This window comes from Argiope bruennichi, chromosome 4 (assembly GCF_947563725.1).
Source record: "Argiope bruennichi chromosome 4, qqArgBrue1.1, whole genome shotgun sequence".
NCBI classification, from domain to species: Eukaryota; Metazoa; Arthropoda; class Arachnida; order Araneae; family Araneidae; genus Argiope; species Argiope bruennichi.
Genome location: NC_079154.1, coordinates 61,964,013 through 61,982,477, shown reverse-complemented (window position 1 = coordinate 61,982,477; position 18,465 = coordinate 61,964,013). Strand labels below are relative to the sequence as shown.

At 27.1% G+C, this 18,465-nt stretch overlaps 1 long non-coding RNA gene across 1 annotated transcript in view; it reads right to left on the bottom strand.

Annotated features, from left to right (window-relative positions):
- Positions 1-237: 237 nt before the first annotated feature.
- The window catches only part of LOC129965368 (uncharacterized), a 65,199-nt gene continuing 46,971 nt past the window's right edge, over positions 238-18,465 (bottom strand). The window contains exons 2-3 of the long non-coding RNA XR_008784205.1: positions 496-636; positions 238-367 (exon numbers count right to left, since the gene is read on the bottom strand). This is a non-coding gene — a long non-coding RNA (uncharacterized LOC129965368). The remainder of the gene's footprint in view (positions 368-495; positions 637-18,465) is intronic.

The following is an 18,465-nucleotide window of genomic DNA, read 5'->3' as shown; positions in this document are numbered from 1 at the left end:
AAAGAAATAAGTTATTTGTTGTAGAACTTTCGTAAATGCCTTAAGTAATATTGCTCTGCATAAAATTTCTTTCCTTGCTACTTCATCTTTCACTTTCAGCAGTAAGAAGTAAACATGTTTGCAATAATCGCAAAATAATTGTCTTCAAGTACCATAATCCACTTTCCATTTCAGCCGGATTTCTCCCAAGGATTTTAAGCCGGGGTTCCGTTTTTCGTGTTCTTTAACAATGGTTTTCCACGACCCGGTGACAGGTCACCCGGTCTCCCACGCACACGTTATTCATGAAGTCTTGTGAGAAGAATGTCGCGAGTTTGTCCCCAGTGGTTTGTCAATCGACAGTTCATATAGACTCCAAAGTTCAAATCTATACCAAAAGACATATTACTAAAAAAATGGTGTTTATTTATGGCAATTAATTTTATTGATACTTTTTTTAGTGAAGAGACACCAGTCAAATTATACTGAGCTAAAATATAATAAAGAAATACTTACTGTCTTTAAGATAAATATGGTAAACCAGGGGTTTACACCTCTTGCTTGCTCCACTCATCAACTTCGGAGAATTATGTCGCCATTTTGATGGGGATTACTACATATGTTTAGGATCGCTTGTTATTTAGTTATTCATTTTTGCTAGCAATAAAAAATTGTAAATACATTCATTACTAAAAGTAGAATTATTAAAATTGCATGAACATTTAGAAATAACATTTCAAAAATGATTAAAACTTAAATAATCAATTTCTAAAGTTAAAATTTTCTAAATTTAGATTATTCTCTCAATTAATTGATCTAGCAACGAGAAATATATATAAATGTTAGAAAATGGAGCCATAAATTTCTAAGAAGTTTTAATGTAAAAATCGAATTTTTTTCTTTCCGCTTTTTTGAAAAGATGTATTTTATAAAAACAAACAAAGTTCAACATAATGTTAATAACACTGAAATAATCGCGGACGATTGCGACTATTAATAAGATAAATTTAATCATGTCAATCAACTTTTATGAGATAACTTTTATCTCAAAAAGATACTAGATTTTTTTAAATCATATTATTTTAAATTATACTTGAGCAAAAATGGTAGAATATTCTGAGTGGTTAGCTGTACTTAAAAGTGGCGAAATTAAATGAAGTCGAATATGGGCGATGCTATTGTAGTTAAGAAATCGCTCCGTATACACCTCTATACCTCTTATTTTTACTGGATCTTATAATGAGTAATTCTTCGATACCTTCATTTGCCCTAGCTTCTCAGTTTTTACCATTTCGATTTAAAATTGAAACTGCTCTACTTAAACCCTTTTTATTGTATTATACAAAAATGTAAATAATCCGAGCTGTTGCTACATGAAGATTGATAAATTTGGTGTGATTTGACCTCCACACAAGCAAATATATTTATAAATTCATGTTTACCAACTATTTTTTTTTAAAAAAAGCGAAGTTTGAAAATAGTAAGAAAAAAAAGTTATAATAATTACTTTATTTTCAAAGATTATTAAGAAAGCTTTTTTAAATATAGTAATTAAAGTCAGTATTTAAAGAGTTATTTCTGAGTAAAATTAAAAGAAAACACATTTCGTGATGATTTAGATAATCTTTAATAAAGATACTCCTGTGTATGTGCCTATGCGTTGTCTTTCTATAGGCCAGGCAGTTTGGCTTAAAATTACCGAATTTGGTATATATGCACTTTTGAAGGTTGGAATATGCACATAGGATCAATTTTTTTAAAAATTTAAACAATAAAAATTAAGTAAAATTTTGTCATTTTTCCATGATAAAATTCTTCGAAAATATTTCAGCACAAAAACGATTGTTACGTCAATATAAGTTAAAAAAATATTCCTTCAATGATATCAGTTTTTAAACCATATAATTTTTTTTCTATTTTATGAATTTTTAAAAAGTATTTTAAGCGGATTGCAAAACTATATATTATTTTATGACTAAAGTGAAAATCAAATCGTTTTAATTATTGCTAATGATGTTTCATCTTGGCTTTTATTTCTATTATTGAAGATTAAGGTATGAAGATTCGGTAGTTGAATTGGTTTCTGTATAAGGAATGCTTTTAATAAAATTTTAGATTTATTGTACTTATAATTATGATTTAACTACAGAAGAAATGGTAAGAGCGCCCATCTTTAAACATTTCCTGTCCATTTCTATAGTGTATATTGTGTGCACAAAAAACAGAACAACATTATTACTATTCTCACAGTATTGTCCGGCATTAAAAATATCAAAAAACATTGTGGAGATATCAGAGAATACTTTACTCTAATAGATAAAAAATTTAGAAAATGCATTGCAAAATAACTAGAGCGGCTAAGAGTTCTAAAATATTATGAGTTATACATCGATCAGAATTTGAAGTTTACAAATATTTAGCTGAGGAAACCATTTAAACTAAAGTATTTAACTGAAAAACAAAACACAATTGTTATACAAAATAATTATTTAATAAAATATTTAATTGAAATTTTAATAAATTAATCCTGGTGAGCATGGCCAAATACAACAAATAATAATAATGATTTCAAATGATTGGTTTTGATAATTCACAACCTTTGACATTGTATGTGGTTAAATAGATGCCCAATATAAAAATCATATCCCAGCATTACGAATTTAATAGCCCTATAAATGCGTGTTAAGTAATTTCGGCTTAATATATAGGTAATCTGTCTTTTAGTTCTAATTATCAGTGTGTTACTTATGTTAATTATTATTTATAATAATTGGTACATCCAAAAACAAACTTGGCGACGTAACAGTGATCTTTTCATTTATAGTTTTCACAATTCTCTCAGGGTTTTATTTAAATTATCCATAGTTATAAACAACTGTATTTAGCCCATTGACTTTTCAATCACTTCCAGAAGTAAAGGATGCCCCAAAATTAACTCAAGATTTGAATTTGCCACCATTCGTGGAGTAAAGTGTTGGCAACCCTATTAAAAACTCATTTCACAGCTGATATTTCAAAGTTAGTATAAATGAAGCGTTTCATGACCGACTAATGTGTTTTCATTGTTGGACAATATTTCAAAAATAACGAACGGCCATAGTTCGTAATTTTGAGAATTGGTCCTCTAGATCATGTGATTTAACACCACTGGATTTCTTTTTATGGGGTTATTTGAAGTCAATGGTCTATACCAACAAGCCCATACGTGCATTGAAGGAGGAAATTCAACACTGCATCAACAAAATTCAGGCACGTTTTTGCAAAATGGTCAAAGAAAATTTCGACGAAAGAGTGCGTACGTTCCAGCAAAGCGGTGGAGGCCATTTGTCCTATGTGTTACCACACATAACCCTACTTCAAATCTTGTGTTAATACGTTGTTCTATCGTGTAACATTCCATTTTTACTAAACCTAAACTATCAGCTGTCAAATGGTTTTTTTAATAGGGTTGCCAACACTTCACTGCATGAATGGTGACAAATTCAAATCTTGCGTTAATTTTGGGACATCCTTTATCAGATCTATGAAATTTTCTACAATCATATTGCTCACGGAATTATAAGATATATATGCCTTAACTACCAGATAATTAATTAGTTTTTTATTTTATCGATTCCATGTAGCAGTGTATGATTTCCATGCATGATTTAATACTAATTATAGTAATGAATTTCGAAGTACATAAAAACAACACATGATTTTATTTGTGCACTAAAGGATAGTTATTTTTTAAATTTTGCAGTCAGATTTTTAAAATAATTATTGAAAATCTCCAGTCAAAGAAAATTATAGAAACATGAGTCATTAAAAGTAATACTACGAAGAAATGAATCTGCAATGAGTTTCATAAAGACAAATTTTTAAACTTTTTGGACAATTAAAAATGTATTAAAATGTTATTAAAATTCTAATTTACTTGGAGAATATCTAACAGAACTCTACTAATTTACGATTTTTTTTTACTAATAGGTTATTATTCGAAACATTGCAATCTGTTTTTTTAAGAAGAATAATGATGATATGCTTAAAATGTTTTACTTTTTTATTGTAACTGTTTATTCGTCATTAGTTAAATATATACATATATATTTTACTTATAAAGAAAATATATCATCTGAATTCCTTTCCGTATTACCTAAAACTCTTTAAATTCCATTTTCAATATTTTTTAAAAAATCAGATTGCTGCTCTCAAAGTCAATAAATTATATGATTTTACTTTTTTTAGTAAAAAATTCCAACTCAAATTCAGATTAATTAAAATGATGTACATGACTACGTCAGAAATAGGGGAATTATTTCTAAATTAGCTGCCTTTCAGTTGTTGATGTGCATTTTCCTTATTTATTGTTGTGATTTAAATCATAGTCATCATTTATTTGCTTTATACTTGTTTGACACTTTGAAAATTAATCATAAATCATTTCCCTGTATATATCTACTATTTCAAAACAACAGAAAATAAAACTGATGAGTAGAATTGTTTAAAAAAACGTATTTAAAAGATTTGAGATCATATGAGTCAGCAGGCAAGGTGACAGCAGTCAATGGGTTGCTATCTAGCATGTATTTCGTACATGATGTATTTGATTACGGATTCCCCAATATAAACTCTAAACTATGCATTTCTTTTTTTTTTTAATTATAAACTTTTTCAGTGGCTTGTAAGCTGAAATATATATAGTCACCTGAGTGGCAGTTGAAGAATTGAAAGACAGAAAAATCAAACCAGTTGAAATTAAGAATTTGGCTTGATTAATAATATTTTATGGATATCTAAATCATCAATCTGGTTTTCTTTCTGAAATATTAATTTCATTTGGTCTACTTAGAAAATACCTTTTTTGGTTAGGTACTAAAATAAATACTTAGTAATATTTAGAAAGATGGAAACATTGTTAGCAGAATTTAGAAAATTTATTTTTAAAATCCCATAAAAATTGCTTTGAAACAAATTTAATTCAGAAATTTGCAGGACTTAACGAAATACTCTTGAGCAGTCAGACACTTTGTGCGTTTTATGCATGCATAAATTTCATTTTAAAACAACGCAGAGCTAAAAACGACACATAAGTTACTCACTAATGTCAGTGACAATTATGCAACTACTTTGAACTAAATTCTAATAATATATGATAACATAAAATTTTAATTTAGTTTTTTTGAGCAATTTAGAAGTTAAGAGTTAAATTTCTTTACAGTGGAACAAAACATAGCACATAAACGATCTGGAACAAGGATTTTATTTAAAATCAAAGGTTGGCCCTTGGTTTTGTTTGCCGATTTACAGATTATGCCAAGAACATTAGGATAATGAGCTTACTTGGCGATATTTAAATTACGCAAAGATTATCGAAATCCGTTATACATAATATGCCTTAGTATCTTAACGACACACCACAACTCCGTTTCTAGAATTCATGTGGTTTCTTTTCGGTTTGATATAGTTGTAGGTGGATTTTATATTTGTTGTAGGATTATAGCTGTAGGAAGAAAAAAAATAAGAAGAAAAGAAAATTATATTTCAATCAGTTGCAAAGAAGATATACAAGTGACAACAATATGATTATATATATAAAACTGACGAAAAATGATCGAAACTAATAAAAGACTTTTAGATATATTATCATTTTCTGCAAGCATTTTTCATTTGCAAATGCTTGCAAATGAATGGCCAATCTATTTTCAAAATCTTATGTGCAACCATGTTCCAAAAAGGAGTAGATATATGAGACCATTGTTGACCATCTAGTGTTTGTTACCATACCACTAGACCATCACTTGTTTGGATTGTTACTTTGAGATTAGAAAAGAGGTTTCTATTAAGGCTTCGAGATGTTTGTTTTCGTATAGAGTTTACTTATTCTTTTTCCTCTAATGTCATATTTTAAGGGACTTTTGATGTCTAATATAATTATAACATACTGTTCGCTTTCCTTCGCTTTAGCAATATTGACAATTTTTAAATCACGCAAGATCACTAAAACCGAATTGCTGGCGACGATTTGTCACCCCCCCCGCGCCATTTATAGCTGGGGGGAACATTATCATTTTCGACGATAAAAAATTTTATGATCTCTCTAAATACGATAAATTTATAATCAACGAAGCTGATGGATCACATTTTCCAGAAGATATTGGAACTGTCATATTCGTTGAATAAATCTAATAAATAACAAATACTTGTTGTGCTTACTTAATATATTATTTAATAAATGCTAATACATAAATGTTCATCATAATTACTATAAAAATTAATTAATACTAGTAGACATTCCAGAAGTTGTCGAAGAGAATCATTGGAAACGAAGCAAATCACTTCAACGCATAACATCATATCATATAACTTCCGTTATAGTTTCTCATTAAAATAATTAATCGTGTATAAAGTAATAAAGCAGATAAATGCATTCTTTCGAAGTTGTAAATTTCTCTTGATAATATTTTGCAAAGAATCTGGCTACAAAAAAAAAATAACATCAGGCCCATAATTGTGTTATAGCCCAGAGCAATCTATTGTCATAAAATGTGTAATCTCTAAGCCTATTAGGATATCTTGCGGAACTAATAGGAGAGAAGATCACAGAGTACGCATACGACGTTGAACAGGAAGAATGATGTTATAGTTTGTTTCAATGTTTTTAATTTTTGAAAACTGACTTACACGATTTGGTTTAATGAGAATGAATCATAAGACAAAAATTATTAAAAAAAATCGGCTTAGAAATAATTGATGTGATTCAACGCAGAAAATATTCAGCAGATTTCCAATTTTTATTGCTTAGGTTTTGTTATTCTGTACTAGCCGCCTTTATCAACAAGCTCATTTGACAGGAATTTTGTTTACATGTAATTTCAATGAAATGTTTTAAGCGTAATTTCAAGATCATGATTATTCGAAGAATTTTGGAACATTAAATTGTGATTGAAGCCTTGCTATTTTAATAACTAATGTTTGTTGTGATCATATGACTTTTTACGAAGTTAAATCCTTTGATATCATAGTGTCTTAAAATTATGATTCTTCTAATTGCTGTTTTCTTCCAATTGTTATCTTTTGCGGTTCTGCTGATTTACTTATTCCTCATATAAATAGAACGGGTGATAAGCAGGACTTTTTACTTTAGCTTTCAACTATGGAAAAGAATTCACACACTTAAATGTTTGATGCAACAACGAAAATAGTTTGAATTTCAATGCAACAATGAAATGTTGCATTGAAATCATGAAATATGCATCATGAAATATGCAACAATGAAATATGCATTGATGGAAATCATGCATATTTTTTTTCTAAAAAATTTGCTTGGTCGTATCATCATGAAGCTAATAATTTTGAATTTTAAAATATAATAAAAAATATTTTTTAAGCACCAAAACTTTCAGAGATTATTATAGGAAAAATTCAAAATCTAATTTAATTCTTAAATGGTTTAATTAAGGAGAGAAGGAGAGAGAGAGAGAGAGAGAGAGAGAGAAAGAGAGAGATAAAGAAAGAGAGAAAGAAATAGAAAACTGCTCTGGATTTAAATATGTTCTGAAATGTATTTATCTTAATAAACATGATTTCAAAACATTTTTTCTTCTCCCATGAGGCAAACTATTTAATTATATTGCTCATTAAAATTCTATGAATAAGTGAGGAAGTTTTGACCATAATCTATTCCAGCTTCTTTTCTGTTCCTAAACACCACAAAGATTAATGGACTTGTCTCTAATCGCGCATGTCTCTCAATTAACATATAACATATATAAAATATTTAATTTGAGATAATAAGTTTAAAAGTTTAAAAATATGATAATTCAAGACATGTATGAAACATAATAATGACAAATAAGCGATTTGAATGAATATATTCATATTTAAAAAATTAATTCCTTATGGATATTCATAATATGTAAAATTGTTGAACCATATGAAACAGATGAAAAAATAAACCGGCGGAAGTTTTTTTCTAAATTTTTCCTGATAACATAACATGGTGTTCTTTTGCATTCCATTTGACCGATTAGTACTACTATTTATAGTATAAAGATCCAATTTAGTGAATCTAAATGATTATTTAATTAAAAACGATCAATAAAAACTTATTTATGAGTTTTATTTCTTTTATGGTGATAGCATTTTGAAAATTGTTAGTGAAAAAATCCTCACATTGTGTTTAGATTGAGTAGAGGTAAGATTAGCTGTTTTACAAATGCTTGAAAAAAGAACAATTCCACAAAACTTATGCTTACTGTGTGGAAAACAGTAAATGGAATAAATGCTAAAGTTAATTATGATTTCTTACCAAATTTAGTTTTACAAGTATATATATTTTTTTAAATCTTAAAATCGCATCCATCTTTCTTTTTCCTCTTTATATTTCCAGTGTTCGAGGATAGTAATGAATGATTTGAAACACTTTTTCTTCTTTTTAAATAGTTGATATTATGATATGATGATGATGATAAATAATGATATTCGAAATCGTCCTTTATACATCTTTATCTATAATCTTATAGATAAAGTGTCTAGTTATCTAGTTAGAAATAAAGAAACTTTCGGAAGAAAGCATTTAAGTTTCGGACAAATAGGAGCAAATTCTAGATGTTATATCAAAATACCGTAATTCAGAAGCCACAGTATAAAATAAAAAAAATTTGCAAATAATATGAAATTTTGATATAACGAGAAACCATTAAAAACACATCAAATTTTGTGAAACGTACAACCATTACATAATTTAAAGACAGATGTAGTTAATGTGTGTAAATGTTTTGAATGAATAAAGTATCTTGGTAAATTTGACATGCACAAGTGATGGTATTCAGTCAACTAGACACTAGGCTTCAAATATATTTTAGAAAAAATATATACACAGCTGTTTACTTTACTGCTAAAAATATATTTGGCTTTGAAATTTTTTTTAAACAATCTAAAAAAAGAACTAATTCTTGTTTACTTAAATTTGACAGTCATCTAAAAATAAGACGTCAAGTGTCTATGAAAATTTTCAGATAATTGATGTCATTTAAGGTAACTTTTAGGAAATAACCAAAGATATGTAGGGGAGAGTGAGAATTATGTATTTCATGCGAGTCATACTAACTTAGTGAAGTATCTACATAAAAGGGTGCTCAGAAAAAAAATACCCAAACTGTGCTCTTACTTTATTTTGTTTAGTTTAAACGCGATCCTGATTATATATACGTTTTTACTTTTTATATCAAGGAATGCAAAAATTTAACATGTAATCACATTTAAATAACCATATATAAGATCATTTATAATTGATGTAATTTATAAAATACAAATATCCTCACAATGATGAATATACATGGACAGTCTTTGAATACGAAGTGTATCATAAGAATATTTCAAAAATTTGTTTGGAAAATAATTTTTTAAAAATCAGTTTGGAAGTCTTATGCTAAATTTTCGTACAGGAAAAATAAAATGTGGACAGATCTCTTAATACATTGAAAAGGAGTATATATACAAATAATAATGAAAAAAATATATACATTACATTTTTTTTGTTTTTAGGCATTGTATGGAAACTATGATTATTGATGATTATTGAAATAAACCTTTATCTTTACTTATAATAAAGCTAAATGTGTGTGTGTGTGTGTGTTGGCGCTCTACAGGTCAGGTCATTTGACATACAGCTATCAAATTTGGTACATGTATACCTTAGAGGTCGGGAATGTGCACCTGGGGTCCCTTTTTTTGAAATTTTAATTAGAATTTTAATTATTAGTTAAAAACTAACTTTTTCTCCAAAAAAATCTTCCATTTTCCCCACCGCCAACTTTCAGTTATTTTTTTATCCCAACAGAATAGAGGCTAGGGTTAACATTTTTCGGCGGATTATTTCAAACGATTCTGTTTATTTTCTTAATGTTTGATGCATTTAAAATTAAACATTGTTAATTAATCCATGTTTCACATTCATTCTGAAGTACTTTTGAATTAAAATAACACAGAATAAAGAAAATTAAAAATGTATAATCTGCATAGCGTTACCCCAACTGGCGTAGAAAAATTCACGCACTTGCGTTAACGTAACTGGCGAAGAAAATTCACGCATGCGCATTGTTTTCTGACTATTGACATGGCAACCAACGGATGATTTAAATTATTTTTAGGATAGTTGCATGCTTTTTTAAGTAAATTGTATTTATGTTAGTTATATATTTTTTGTATATGCTTATAGTTTTAAGTACATCGTTTTTTAAGTAGTTTTTTTTAAACCTATTTTCAATGATTTAAATTATTTTTAGGTTAATTGGATGCTTTTGTAATTAAATTGTATTTATGTTAGTTATATACTTTTTTGTATATGCTTATAGTTTTAAGTACATCGTTTTTTAAGTATTTTTTTAAACCTGTTTTCGACCGATTATTTTAAACGATTCATTTTATTTTTTTAGTGTTTGATGCATTTAAAATTAAACATTGTTAATGAATCGATCTGTTCATGATGAATCTGAGAAATTTTTGTTGACAAATTCTTGAGATATTACATAAATTAAGAAAGATATTCTTTAGTGCCCATAAAGTCTAAACGCTCAGTGACTCTATTATCAGTAATCATAGTATTAAAAAAATGCTTTGTTTCAGTAAAATATGTTATTATATTAATTGCAGATTAATCATTTACACTTTAATTTAAAGCATAATTTCTACGAGGGGTAACAGAAAATTAGAGAGATACATATCAGGCTATGACTGAAGGCCCTTATAATATTATGAGTGAATTATATGACTATCAAAATTTGAAGTTTTAAAATATTTTGCCGAAGAATCTATTAAAGTTGGAATTGCGTAAAATATTTAATGGTACGACCGGAGTTTAACCTCCTGCTTGGAGCAATTTTTAAAAATCGCCAACAACGACCTTGTGAAATGTTCAAAAGCAAAGGAGCAGATGTTCAATTATAGTGCATAATAAAGATTGCCAGCTTTGGAGCGTTATCGCAACTTGGCGAAGAAGGGGGTTAAACTGCGGTTCAACCTATTTAATTATTAAAATTTAAACGAACATTAAGATTGGCGAACCGGCTGGTCGCCAAAGGCGGCTAGTCTATAATAATACGCAGAATTATTTCACACTTTTTGGTTTTAACTATCAAACGTTATAATTAATAACAATAATAATAATATATTTAGCACCCTGTGACTACGTTAAAATGTACTGCATGAAATAAAAAGATGCAATTACATTAAAATTCAAATATATGATTGAAAAATGAATAACAATTACCGCATTATTCATTTGCCTGTGATAAGTAAAATTGCCCTTTTTTATAATTTCAGCGAAAATATTTGCATAAATATAAAAAGGGATACAATACTTTCAAAAAAATTGAAGGCTTTAAATATCTGAAATGCTATAAATTCGCCTTCTTGTTTTTTTTTTAAATCAGAAGTATTTATGATTCCGTTGAAGTCAGTTTCTCCTTCAAAAGAATTAAATAATTTTTTTTTTGCATTGAAGTTCTGTGATATTAAAAATATAAGCTTTAGTTTGTTTAAAGACATTTCGGAGCTTGCAATTGACGTTGTTGTCGTAAATATCAAAAGAGCTGCCTCATTTAATTTTAAAGTAAAGAAAAAAGAAGAGTATGAGCATAATAAAGATATTTGATTGATAATATTATATTCACACCATCTGAAATTATAGTATAGATATTTGTACTATGATAGGTCCTTTTATTTTTAACAAAAATAATTTCCGGTTTTTCATATTCAAAAGCATAAATACAAATTCCAAAAGATAGTCGTTTAGAATACTATTGATCCTTTGTTTCTTATTAATAGGAAGGAATGAAAATAAATGTGATCTTTCAAGCTTTCTACCTTGGCATCTTGTGCTTGTCTTGTCTTCTATTGGCATTCTAAATAAAAGTTTCGTTTTATTATGAGTATTTTCCATTCATTATTTTACGTTATATGGTTCGATTATATCAATCATAAATTCATGACTCAATTTTCGGAATCTGTTTTACTTCCAAGATATTTGAAAAATGACTCTTTTCTGAAACACATGTGATACTTTTACTAAAAAATTTGGGATTTATATAATTTCTAGGTGTGCTGTTGTCGAATGTTCGCTGTTTTCTCACAATAGCTTTGTAAAAGAAATAGCTTCGTTTTTTGATGCTCAAAAAACAAAGCTATTTTCTTTCGAACTGATGCGAAGGATTTAAAATCCCTATTTCGTAAGTGTCATCCATAAAAAAAAACTGAAAATATCTAATATACGTTTTATTATAATTTATTCTGCTTAACATATAAAATAACCTTAAGCTATAAGCTAATCGCCAAAAGTTTCTAATAAGCCTTTACTCCCAATTAGGAAAGCATTCGAATGATTTTAATTTTTCCTGAGTTTGTTGAAACCATTTTAATTTTTAAAATCTAAGGAATAAGAGCTTATTAGAAACTGAATTTTCTTTTAAATGCAACGAATTGACTGCATTTTCCGCCCCCTGGCAATAGTGCCTAAGATGTGTCCTTTGCTTGTACCGCTCTAGTTATTCCACTTTAACAAACTACAGAAAATTCTGAACAGAAATACACGTTTTGTATAATTATTGCATTAACAGTCAATGCCACACATCGAAGATTCATAAAGAATTTATTAAAAATTTAGTTATTACAGAGATGCAATGTTCTTTTTATTGGTAATTCTGATAAACAAATCGTCAGAGAAAAAACGCAATAAGAAATTATGTTTTTACAGGATTTCATAGAGATTAATTTTTTTAGGACATCTAATTATATTGTTTCTACCTTTAATCAATCAATCAAACAGTTGATAAAAGCATGACTAGAAGATAAAACCAAATACGAATTGGACATGTAAAGATATGTTTGCATTTCCTCCAGTTGGTACCATTAATATTGTTATTGGCTTTTTTAACAACGGTAATCAATAATTAGAATTCTTCCGATAAATGGTAAGATTCTAAACTTATATTTTTTAATTTGAATTCTGAAATTTCGAATTACTTTATCAAGTTCTTATATTTTAAATTTTACATTTTTTGGTCAATCTTTTGTATTTAGAATAAGAATTAAAGTTGCTAGATCAGTAGATCATTTTTTCACAATAAAATGTGTGAAGAAAGGCTGGTTACTCGAATTGCAGTTGTTAAATTTTGGTTTCTTTGCATTAATATAAATAAAAAACAAAGAAATACATGAAAATTATATAGCTCGAGCATTTTATGTGCAACATATTTCACTTTGTGAATCGAGTTTATAAATTTATGACTTATTAATATATTCTTCACAACAGCCCACCACTTTTTAATATTTATCTCTAAAAAAATCGACTAAAATGTTTTGAAGGTTTTTTTTCCCGATTTTATCATGTTAACAAAGAAAAAAAATCTTTGCGCTGTTTTTTTTTTTTTTTTTTTTTTTGCTGACTTTTATTTAGAATTCAGTTCTGATGAAAAATTTATTATAAGCATTTATACCCAAATCGTGGAAGAAGTTTTCTTCCTCATAAAACTGATGTGAATTAATCTTCAGCAACAATATTTAGATGCGAAATCTTATTAAAAAAATATTTGAATCAAATGTCGAAGTAAACTCCGCTGACTTTTCTCGAGATAAATTCTTACTATTCATAAATAAAAAAAATTGTCAGACAGATGAATAATTGGCTTGCATTGTTTGAAGTTAACATTCGTAAATATCTTTCAAATAGAGTTCTTCGTAACCACTATCCAAATTATTTTATATAAGATTTTTTTTAACTGCACCTTCATCTACTGTATTATAATAACAAGGGCAATAGTCACAGAATTCATATGTTTTTTTATACATAATATCTTTCTGCATATTACTCCAGATAATTTTTTTATAATATTATAAAGTAGAAAACCGTAGTAAACGGTTTCCTATCATTTTCATTTCTTATTTGTTCTTGAATTCTGTACATATTTATTTCCGTTTTTATCTTCTGTAAATATTCTGGAATTTAATAAATTCCCGTAGCATATCCATCAAACCATTCATTGATCAGTTCAGTTAAGGATACGGGGGTATTAGAAGGCGTTTTGTTCTATATTAATATTATAGACGATAGACTTTGTACTTCGTTTTTTATATTACTTTAAAATATCTTTTTTTATTATAAAATATAAAATAATACGTTCATTAGTGCTAATATAATATTATGGAACAAATCCTCTTTTTTAAAAAAATCATTTTTATATTATTTCACATTAATCTTATAAAAGAATTAACCAAATTATTTGAATTAAATTCTGCATAATAGATTGTTTTGCAAAGCATGGGTGGAAGGTGCTGTATTTAGTATTGTTTGACAACAGATTCTAAAAACCTCCGTGCTTTTGCGCATGCGTTAGGATGTGTTTAATTCTTCAAAATAGGGGTGACAGAAAAGATGAAAGGAGGAGATGTTTACATTTAACAATAAAATAAACTAGGATCACTTTCGGACTGAATTAAAATAATACAGTCCGAAATGACACGATACTCATATACATGTGAAAAAAATTGAACAAAAAAGTTTTTAAAATGGCAAAAATAAAGGTCAAAGAATGGCGAAGAATTCCAGAAATACGCTCATGCTTCCCGGTCTCTCCCCTTAATGAGATAAAATTGTCGATAAGTGGTCATGTCAGAATACTGAAACGAACAGTAACTATAAAATTTTCCGAAATCACTTGGTAAAAATTTTGAAAATATTTTCTCTCGATGACTGCATAAGTAATTAAAATAATTTCCCTAATTTCTAGTTGATGCTCTAATAACTTATGGAATAAAAAATAGTTTTTAATTGACCTACAATTTATTTCTCCACGATGACTAATTATACGGAGTTCAATTAGTTTGAACTCTTTTTTTCAACCATTGTAATTAAATTATATTTTAGAACAATACTTTCGTTTTTCAGCTTGTAAGTAGAAAAAAAATGAAGGATTTTTTAAGAATGTTAATTAGTGAGTAGATAGTAGCAAGCATTCATTTAATTGATGTTTTTTTTTACTGAAACATTCACTGTTCAGTAGATATGCTATGTTTGTGAAAATTCAGAAGAATTTAAAAACACTTCATGTTTTAGATCTTAGTGTATAATTAATTTACAATAATATTATAAAATTTAACTATAAATTGTATTTATATTTTGAATTTCATGACCTAATGTTTTAGAATTGAAGTTAAACTATTTAGTATTACTTAAAATCATTGCCAAACTAACAGAACTGCCAATTTAACATTTTTTTCTGGCAAATACTCACAGGCATTCTATTCATGCGAAAACTACAATCGTTTTTTCCAATCTCAATATTTGTTCTTTCATTTTACTCACTCAATAATTTTCTTGTATCCACAGTATTATTTTTTTAAAGAAGTTTATTCAGAATTACAAATTCACTTCATACCAAATGTTAATTAATAAATAATATAATAATTATCTTACTTTTATTTTAATCTTATCATTATCGTAATAATTTTTTTGAAATTTAACCTGAAAAATGGGTTTTATGTTATCATAAATAACGTATAATTTAGAAATGTTCTCGCCAAAAGAATTTTTATATGCACATTTTAGCAACACAAATTATTTTTATAAAGAATATTAATAATTATAATTATAAAGAATCAGCAACAGGAATTATTTTTATGTGATATTTTGAACAGGAGAAATTTTTAATGAATCGACATAAATTGGATATTTTACATTTATTTTCTTATTCATAAAATGGTTAATTTCTTTTGCTAACTTTCATATTTTAATTAAATCTATTTGAATTTCCATAATTTATTTGAAATTTTAAATATATTATCATCTTCGTGTCTTGGTGGTAAAGACATGATTTCGGTCGCGTTTTTAAAAACTGATTTTTAAAAAATCGGTTTATAATGGGTCTTACATTAGATCAGACGTCAAAGGTAAATATTTTTTAGTTAGTTTATAGAAGGTTGCCAGTCCGTATATTGTATTTTTATGTGACACAGTTCGAAATTACAGCATTGTTACTTCGAAATGGACATTAATATAACTAAAATAGGAACTTCTAAGAGAAGATAAACAACTGAAACGCATCGTAAGTTAACAAATTATATTTCCAATTATTATATGCAAATTAAATTTTTATCCTTAATAATTATTAATAAAAAAAAACTCTAAATTTACAAAAAAATGCCAATTTTAGTTAATGGAGAAAATAATGTTTATAATTTAGAAGAATAAAACTATTAATCCCTTGAATAAATTACAAAATTTTGTTTAAAAAGAAAATTTAATAAATCGTCGAGTATTGCAAAAGAATTTTAAAATTCACAACCATAAGAAAAACTTTATGGAAATAAAAATTTTAATAAAACAAAAGAAAAATAAACTTTGTTGCAAGAACAATATTTTGTTCTGAATAATTCTGGGAAATAAAAATTTAATTTTAAACTCTAATTCTTAAAAAAGAAAGGAAGAAAGAAAAATAAAACCAACAAACAAAAAATGCAAGGAAAAACTTCATAATTAAAAGAAATCTGAAACAAAAACGAGTAATTGTATTTTATTTATATACCTTTTAGAAGAAAATAAAGAATGAAATAATCAAAATAGCATAATTCAAGTACAAGCGTCTTTGAAAAAATAATTGAATGACTTTTAGGAAGACAAGATCTCTATTATAGAGATTTTATAACAACTTAGAAACAAACGCAGCCAAAAGGTGTTCGGGGTTAATCCGCTATAATGAAGAGTTTGGCGCTTGGCGCTTTTTTTTATGTCGCCTAAATGAAGGGTTGAGGAAGCAGTGAAGCTTCATGAATTGAAACAGTAAAACTGATTGACAAGTTACGATGCATTCAATCAGTTACTGATAAGATTAGGTAGTGAAGTTATAAGAATAGGAGCTTTTTGTTTTTATAAATAGCGCTCAATGTGTTGAAAGTGTTGGCTATTTTTGAATATACCATTTAATGTAGAGGTCATATTAAAGCTTCAGTTTTGTTTTATTAAATAAAAAAAAAGCTTGCGTCATGGAAAAGATAAAGGGCAGAACTTGATACAGTAATGTATTATGTTCTTCGCCTGAAATTTACAAATAAATTGTAATCGCATGCAGCCAGATAATAAGGAATTTAATACCATGTTATAGATTTTTCGGTAGAAAATTTTATTTGAATGCATAATTTTCTTCATAAAAGTATATGAATTCCGATTCATCATCATATTACAGATTGATTACATGATACAAAAATGTAGTATAATGTTTCAGTGACGTCAGAATGTTTTAATTTATTTGTAATATTTTTCAAAAGCAACAATATCTCAACATCTACTTTTGTAACCATTTCCTAAATGCATAGATGTATCTAATTGTCCAATGAAATAAATGCAAATTATTGGCTTCAAAGAATTTGGTAATTGTTTCTCCTATATTTACATTCTTTTACGTTTCCTTTATTAATTCAACTCTTTTTCTCTCTCTTCATTATTAATATTTCATTCTTTTCATTATTAATAAATATTAATTACGAAGAGAATCACCCTTATGTAACTAACTATTTTCTCATTTTTTGAGCATTGTTTGTGCCAGTTAAGCAGTTAATAAAAATATATATAAAAATATTGTAACTTTATTCTAATAAACATGACTAAAAACCGTTAAGTTTAAAATTTTGCAGAATGTTCTGAAGCTCAGATATTTTACCTTTCAACCATTAAAATTTGAAGATGATGTTTCGGCAAAATATTTTTTATACAGATAATAAATGATGAATGAATTTTTTAGCTTTGGGGAGATGTCAGAAAGTAATGGTCATTCGCTGTTAGATGTAAATGATAAAATAAATCAAATCTTCAAATCAATATGAAATTTACCTTTGAAGTATATGCTAAAGAAATTTTCAGCTGCAACATCATGATTTATTCATGAGGATGAATCACGGTTTTGAAAAAAAAATATTTATAATAATTGAAAATCATTGTATATTTCATGCTCTAAAAGATATCGATGGGACAGGTGGAAATATTTTTTAGAGTGCTCAGATACTGTGATCTCTTCTATCCTGCTTGATATTGGAAGGAATGATTAGGGATATAATCACTTATGACTCAAATTTTTATACGCAACATTGTTTTTTTTTCGGAAGAATTTATTTAAATGGCTTTTTTAATACAGTAAATTTTAAATGCATTATTTGCATTTAAAACTCCTGAGTATAAATTATTTATAACATTTATTTTATTTATTTGTGTATTTTATTTCACTGTGCATCTAAACAAAAGATATGATTGTAATTTATAGGCGTTTTGTTCACATGAAAACAAAAAAACAAAAAAATTCTCCTGATGAAATTGCATTTTTAAAAAAATTTCTGCGATGTTGAAGTTAATTTTTTGGACAAAATTTTCAGTATTATAGCGATGATAAACGAATACATCCTTATTATATGAAGTTTAAAAGAAAAAGAAAAGAAAAGAATGCAAATTCAAAAATAATGTAA